Consider the following 8116-nt stretch of genomic DNA (forward strand, 5'->3'; position numbering starts at 1 on the left):
CTGTGTGTGTGTGTGTGTGTGTGTGTGTGTGTGTGTGTGTGTGTATGTGTGTTGTAGTAATTCTCTGGAAGGACACAATTAAAAGCAACCTAGAAAACAAATATCCACTGTAAATGTTGAATGCAACATGTGAACATTCATAAAGAAAATATGTTTTTAGTTTTTAGAGCTGTTCTGAATCAGTAGCAATGAGTAAAATAACTTCTTTCCTTATAAAACTCTGGAAAAAACCTTCATTCTTTCATATACTTCCTTTTTCGGTCTGCTGAGTTAATATAGAGTTAAACACTTTTGTTAGGGACAGACAGAGGGCAGAAGAACTGAATATATCACATTGGGCTTCCTCTCTATAGTACTTATACTGGCTGGTTTTGTGTGTAAACTTGACCCATGCTGGAGAAAGGAGCTTCAGTTGGCTTAGTGCCTCCATGAGATTCATCTGTGGGGCATTTTCTCAGTTGGTGATTGTGGGTGGTGCCATCCTTGGGCTGGTAGTCTTGAGTTCTATAAGAAATCAAACTGAGAAAGCCAGAGGAAACAAGACAGTAAGAAACATCTCTCTATAGCCTCTACCTCAGCTCCTGATTCCTGACTTGTTTTGAGTTCAAGTCCTGACTTCCTTTGGAGATGAACAGCAGTGTGGAAACAAAAGCTGAATAAACCCTTTCCTCCCCAGCTTGGTTCTTGTTCATGATGTTTGTGCTAGAATAGAAACCCTGACTAAGACAAATTGGTTCCAGCATAGTAGGGTATTCCTGTGACAACTTGACTGTTGTCACAGACCATGTTGGAGAGGACTGTGGAAGGACTTTGGAACTTTGAGCTAGAAGAGCCATTGTTTGTTAAGAGCTCTGTATGATGTTCTGTAGGAGCTTAGAAAATAATGTTGAGAACAGTACCAAAGGTGGAGGCCTGGCTTGTGAAATTTCAGAAGGAAGATTAAAGACTCCTATCACGGCCATGTTTTGATTGTGAAGATTCTGTGGTTTTGGTTAGCTGGAGCTGAAGAATCAGCTGTGATTAAAAAGGTACCAGAACTACTGAAGCAAACCTTTCAGTTACTGGGATGATCAATGCTGGTTAGCTGGAGCTACAGGTCCAGGAAGTGGGAGAGGGTGGGTTGGTGAGCAGCGGGAGAGGGGAAAGAATAGGGTTTTTTTTCAGAGGGGAATCCGGGAAAGGGGATAACATTTGAAATGTAAATAAAGAAAATATCTAGTAAAAAAATAAATAAATAAACCTTCATACCATTAAAAAACATAGAAGAGACTAGTATCATTGAGGTGAAATCTTCTGGGAATTATTTTCTGAGAGCACAAAGAGGCTGTATTCCAGAGATAGCCAAGGTTGTGCCTCTTGCTGCAGTGGACTTGGTAACATGTCAGAATCACCCAGGTGGTACTGGTTTTGAAGGCATGAAGGGGTCATTAAGAGCAGCTGAGGCTCAGTACTGTGAGAGGCCATGGAAGGCCATTGGTGAAGGTGTAGCCTCAGTTGCAGTTGATGGCCCAGGAGTGAAGAGGTCATGCAACGGAATTAAGGCTTGGCACCATGAATAGAGCCTATGAGCTGACCATCAAGAATAGCAACAGCAGTAGAGTACAGGCAGCTAGAGCCTAAAAGACAAGGTGTGTGCTACAAAGGACAGAGTGGCGAAGTGACTCAAAGCCCTTAGAGGAATCCAGAAGATCCTGAGTGGATCCCAGACATTGGAGGGTTGGAGTTTGATTTTGATTTTGATTGTGACTGTGTCCTGATATTTTTTCTTCTTGAAAGTTTTTTAGTGGAGTCCACAGTTAAGAAACTTTGAATTTTTAAAAGACTTTAAATTTTAAAAGATATTGGATATTTTAAAGGGATTGAACTTTTAATATGGGAAGACTGTGGGACTTTTAAAGTTATTTAAGTCTTGGGGGTGAATAAGGAAGGAAGGGTTGAGGCTTAATAATGATGTGTTTGTGTGTCAAGTTGACAAGGGGTCAGTTGTACTGGCTGGTCTTGTGTGTCAACTTGACATGTCCTGGAGAAAAGAGCTTCAGTTGTGGAAGTGCCTCCATTAGATATATCTGTGGGGCATTTTCTTGGTTGATGATCAAGAGTGAAGGGCCCATTGTGGGTAGTGCCATCCCTGGGCTTGTGATAAGTCTATAAGAGAGGAAGCTGAGTAAGCCAGGGGAAACAAGCCAGTAAGAAACATCCCTCCATGGCCTCTGCATCAGCTCCTGCTTCCTGACCTGCTTGAGTTCCAGTCCTGACTTCCTTTGGTGATGAACAGCAATATGGAAGTAAGCTCAATAAACCCTTTCCTCCCCAACTTGCTTCTTGGTCATGATGTTTTGTGCAGGAATAGAAACCCTGACTAAGACAGTACTCAAGGTACAGGATATTTTATTTAAAGTTGAACCTTCACATTTTCTATTCAGAAATCCATTCTGCACTTTCTTTATCTGTTATATTTGTTTTTAGTCATCTGTATTTTGTTTGCTTCTTGTCTATTCATTGTTACCTATTTTGTTCTACTAAATTTGGATTTGAATTATTTTTCCTTTTCTGCTTTACTGAATTAAATCATTTGGTTGTACACATGCAGTCTTTTATTTATTAATTTTTTGCAATGCACATTTATTGCTATAACTTTTCTTCATTGTTGTATTGCTGTGTTGTGTTTTAGTTAAGAAGATGATTTCTTATTATATGTACCATATTTATTGTGAATATACACTAATACTATAACTATCATCTATCAATCTATCATCTCTCTCTCTCTATATATATATACACACACACACACACACACACACATATATATATATATATATATATATATATATATATATATAATGTATTTATTTACCCTATGTCTTTAGGCATCTTTTTTTTTTTTGTTTTTCGTTTTTTTGTTTTGTTTTGTTTTTTGAGACAGGGTTTCTCTGTGTAGCCCTGGCTGTCCTGGAACTCACTCTGTAGACCAGGCTGGCCTAGAACTCAGAAATCCACCTGCCTCTGACTCCCAAGTGCTGGGATTAAAGGCATAGGCCACCACCGCCCAGTGTCTTTAGGCATCTTATATAAATAATTTAAATGAAATGAAATACCTTGTCTATAGCTGTATTAAATAAGCAATTACTCATTTCCTTATTAAATACATTTTTATATCTGACTTTGTTTTACTGTTGCTTTTATGCTTCGCAGTATGTCACGTACATCTCCCTCTCAGGACTTTCATACTTGCTGATACTCTGTCTTATGTTCTTTAAAGAGATATCTGTGCAGAAGGCCTATGTTATTCCTATATTGGCTTCCTGATTGGCAGTTCCATCTCTGTGAGCACCTATAAGCCCAGTTTGGTTGATTCTGTGGATTTTCTTATGGTGACCTTTACCCCTCTGTCTCTTATAATCCTTATTTCCCTCTTCTGCTGGATTCCTTTAGCTCTGCCTAATGTTTGGTTGTGTGCCTCTGTATTTGTTTTCATCAGTTGCTGGGCAAAGCCTCTCTGAGAATTTGAATAGGCATCAATTTGAGTATAGTAGAATATCATTAGCAATCATTTTCTATCCTAGGTGTCTGGGCTATCCAGCCTCTGGTTCCTGGCCCTCCTGGCACTATCAGAGGTAGGCTCCCCCTCATGGAATGGGTCTCAAGCTAAGACCTCTGCATATATGTTACAGTTTTGTAGTTTAGTCTTCATGTGAGATTCCTAACAGTGGGAATAGGGGCTGTCTTTGACTCTGTTGCCTACCTTTGGGACTCTTTCCTCCTCCTGGGTAGGTTTTTTTGTCCATACTTGATACAAATGGAGATACCTAGTCTTACTGAAACTTGATATACCATACTTGATTGATATACATGGGAAGCCTACCATTTTCTGAAGAGAAACAGAAAAGAAGTGGTGGTATGGAGGTGGGGTGAAGGTGAGTAAGGGACAGGGAAGAAATGATGGAGAGTCAGAAACCTCAGTCAGGATGCAAAAAGAAAAAAGAAAAATATCAATGCATTTATATATAATAAAGAAAAGAAAAAACCATCTACTTTAGTAGACAGACATTATCCTTTCATACATAATTTCCTCCTTATTTTTCTTGTTTAAAAAAGAAGCATCTAGTTGTTTTCACATGTTTAATAGTAGCTCTTAGATAATCAATATTCTTTGTTGAATTGTTTACTATTTTAGTCTCAATAGCTGAAACATACAGATGGTGACTATATATTATATAAACTGGCACTCAGCCAAGAGAGTTCTCTATTCAATATGTATCATGTGCTTTCCCAAAATATAAACATTTCCCCCTTTAAATTAGAAGTGATATTTTTGATTTTAGAACTAGTGCCTTCTGATTCTCAATAATTTCTATGATTATATGTGCTGGTCCTAATGTTAAGTATCAGACCACCTGGTGTGATAAAATGAATAATGGTATAGAGATTCAGAACCCTTTTAATTAAAAATGAAGCCTTTTGATTTTTGTCTGTCTAGGTGTGAAAGTCAGCATTGAACTTGATTTATTAAAAAGGTATTTTCTTGAGAAACCTTCAGAAAGTCTTTCACATGCAAACTCAAACTTGAGCTGCTCACAGATTCTGAAATCCAATTTGTTCCCAGAATTACTGTGAACTTAGTTTTCAATGACAAAAAAAAAAAAAAAATAGACTCATACAATACTCTTCAACTCCAAGTCATTGTAAGCAAATTAAATCCTAAAGCTGATTAATCTTTTAATTTTGAGGTGTATTTGGGATAAATATAATTGGTTTTGCAAGCAGTTCTGTATTTGGATAATTCCAACTATATCTGGATAACTCATCATGGATTTGAATGTAATTCATTAATATATTGTAATTTTACCTTAAAGTAAAAGACATTTTATATACCAGAAATACTCACCTATTAAGAATGAGGACATCCTGAATTTTGCATACAAATGGATGGAACTAGAAAATATAATCCTGAGTGAGGTAATTCAGACCCCAAAAGGACATGCATGGTATGCACTCACTAATAAGTGGATATTAGCCAAAAAAAAAAAAAAAAAAGAAGAAGAAGAAGTACAGATTACCCAAGATACAGTCCACAGAACTCAAAAAGATCAACAATTTGAAGGGCCCAAGTGAGGATGCCTCAGTCCAACTTGGAAGGAAGAAGAAAACAATCACAAGTGGGGAGGGAGGGAGGGAGGGACCTGGGAGGGAAAGTGGACCGGGGTTGTGAGGAGGGGAACCTGATCTGGTATTGGGTGAGGGAAAAGGACTGAAGCCCTGAGGGCCAGCAGAATGAATGGAAACAGGCAACCTCCAGAGGTAAAAAGTTGGTAGGACCCTCCAGAATACACCAGAGACCTGGGAGGTGAGAGACTCCTCAGTACTCAAGGGAGGGACCTTAGATGAAGTGTCCAATAGTAGGAAGAGGAAACTGACAGAGCACACCTCCAGCAGGAAGACAAGGCATCAAATGAGGGAAGGGTTTGCCATCTCATAGTCATAACTCTTACCCATAACTATTCCTGTCTGCAAGAACTGCAGGGGTGGATATGGAGAAGAGCCTGAGGAGAAGGTTTGGTGACAGGCCCAAAGTGGGATGCAGCTCAAGGGGAGGCCCCAAGACCTAATACTATTACTGAGGCTATGGAGAGCTCACAAAGTTGGACCTAGCATGACCGCATTCCTGAAGACCCACAAGCAGCTGAAAGAGTCAGATGAAGATAATTGCACCCAACTAATGGACAGAAGCTGGTGACCCCTGTGGTTGAATTAGGGAAAAGCTAGAAGCTGAGGAGGAGGGTGACCTTGTAGGAGGATCAGCAGTCTCAATTAACCTGGACCCCTGAGATCTCTCAAACACTGGACCACCAACCATGTACCATATACCAGCTAATATGAGGTCCCCAACACATATATAGCAAACGACTGCCCAATCTGTGTTCAATAAGAGAAGATGCACCTAACCCTCAAGAGACTGGAGACCCCAGGGAATTTAGACGTCTGGTTGGGTTGGGGCTGGAGAGTGGGGATAGGAAGTATGGGATGTGGAATTAGAGGAGGGTGGACCAGGGGAGGGGAGTGGGATGAAATCTGGAGAATAAAAATAAATAAATAAATTAGTTAATTAAAAAAGAGAATTCCTTTCAAATTAAGAAAATTATGGTCATTATTTACTCAACTAAACTGGCATATAAAACATATTGGAAATGTTATTTTGATGATAAAATTTGGCCATTATTTTTTTTCTGGGTTGAAGAAAGTTACCAAGAAAATTGATGTTTTTATATTCTTTTGTCAACATGATGCTTCCTCTATTCTCGAGACTAAATTCTCTCCTCTCTCTCTCTCACTTTCTCTCTCTCTCTCTCTCTCTCTCTCTCTCTCTCTCTCTCTTTCACACACACACACACACACACATCATTAATATTCATAGGTCAATGAAAATGGAATGTAGGAAGTTGATAGGTGAATAGTGTATGCAAACTTTTACATATGTATGTAAATAGACTCTATTTCTGCAGGTTGTATTTTTCCTACTGTCATGTTTTTCCTCTTAGTAATTCTCTGAATCAACCCAGTTTATACAACCCTCAAAGAAGACAAAATATAAAATACAGGTAGAGGTCTGCTAGTTTGACTTTGTTTATCCTTAATTAATTCCACAAATATTCATTAACATATATATGAGGTAGACCTCAGGCTAGGTTCTAAGGAAACTAAATACAGAGCTATTCTTTTCCTGTTACTCAGTATAATTAGGAACATATACAAGGCAGCACAAAGCAGCAAGAGTGTTAATGGTGTAATAAGCTATTGCTGGCACACCAAGAGAATGTTTTATTTTTTTTCTTGACTGAAAAGGTTAAAGGAGGTTTCTGGAAAATAACATTTAAGCTGGTTCTGAATAATGAATAAAAATGTTCCTGAATACAACAATGGAGAAGGGATTCCAGAAGCAATATTAGTAGCTAAGAGTAGTACGACAGGGAGAAAAAAGAAGTTGTCTTATTGTTGAGTGCTCAAAGTAACTGGGCAGCTTTGAGGATGAGCTGGTTGTAAAGACTATCAGATTATAAAGACCTTCTTTTAGATCAGGTAGTGAAGTTCTTCAACTATTTAATATAGTATGATAGTTTGATAAAGATAAACACAATGTATGTACTTTATCTTTGCTATTTTTATTAACATATTCATACATATAGAAACACAACTACATCTGCTTTGTCTTGCCATAGTTATAGCTGAGGAATGAGTATGAGGAAATGGTGAAAAACATTTGATTTTAAGATTCTGATGGTCTGTTTATAAAATACATAGTGAAGAGTAGAGTAAAAAACAGTCTTTCTAGTCTAAATGAAGTTCTGTTTGCCTTGCAGATGAGTGATTTTAATTATTATTTAAATTTTAATACATATTTCTGTTTACAAAAAGAATTTCATTACTACTGTAGACATACGTTAGTGATAGAGCACTTGCCTAGCATGTGCGAAGCTCTGTATTCAATGTCCAACACTGCAAACAAAGCAAAAGAGTAATGAAAACAACCACTGAGTTGATCTTTCCCCACTGCATGACACCTTTAAATGCCTTTAAAGTTTATTTTGATCAAAGCTAATCAAATACAAACATATATTTTTGATATCAACTTATTTCTGACAATATTATTTAGTACTGTATCATCACATATTTTTCTCACAAATACCTTAGAAAACTTTAAATTATTTATTTATTTATTTTTGGCTTTTCAAGTCGGGGCTTCTCTGTTTAGCCCTTGCTGTCCTGGAACTCACTCTCTAGACCAGGCTGGCCTCGAACTCAGAAATCTGCCTGCCTCTGCCTCCCAAGTGCTGGAATTAAAGGCATGTGCCACCACTGCCAGGTGTAAATTTAAATATTTTAAGCAAAACTTTTACTTCATTAATTGAAAACTTGGTTTTGATACATATTTGAAATTATGTGGTATAAAATGAATCAAATTGTCATTATGAATATTATATTCATTTGATGTCAGAAAGCTGAATAAATATCTGTATATAAAATACTTGTGGTGACTTTAAAAAAAATTAGCCTCTCATAGTCTCATATTTTTTAATGATTGTTCCCTAGTTGGTAGAACTATTTGGGAAGGATTAGGAAG

The sequence above is a fragment of the Mastomys coucha genome, unplaced genomic scaffold (genome assembly GCF_008632895.1).
Source record: "Mastomys coucha isolate ucsf_1 unplaced genomic scaffold, UCSF_Mcou_1 pScaffold20, whole genome shotgun sequence".
In the NCBI taxonomy this organism is placed as follows: domain Eukaryota; kingdom Metazoa; phylum Chordata; class Mammalia; order Rodentia; family Muridae; genus Mastomys; species Mastomys coucha.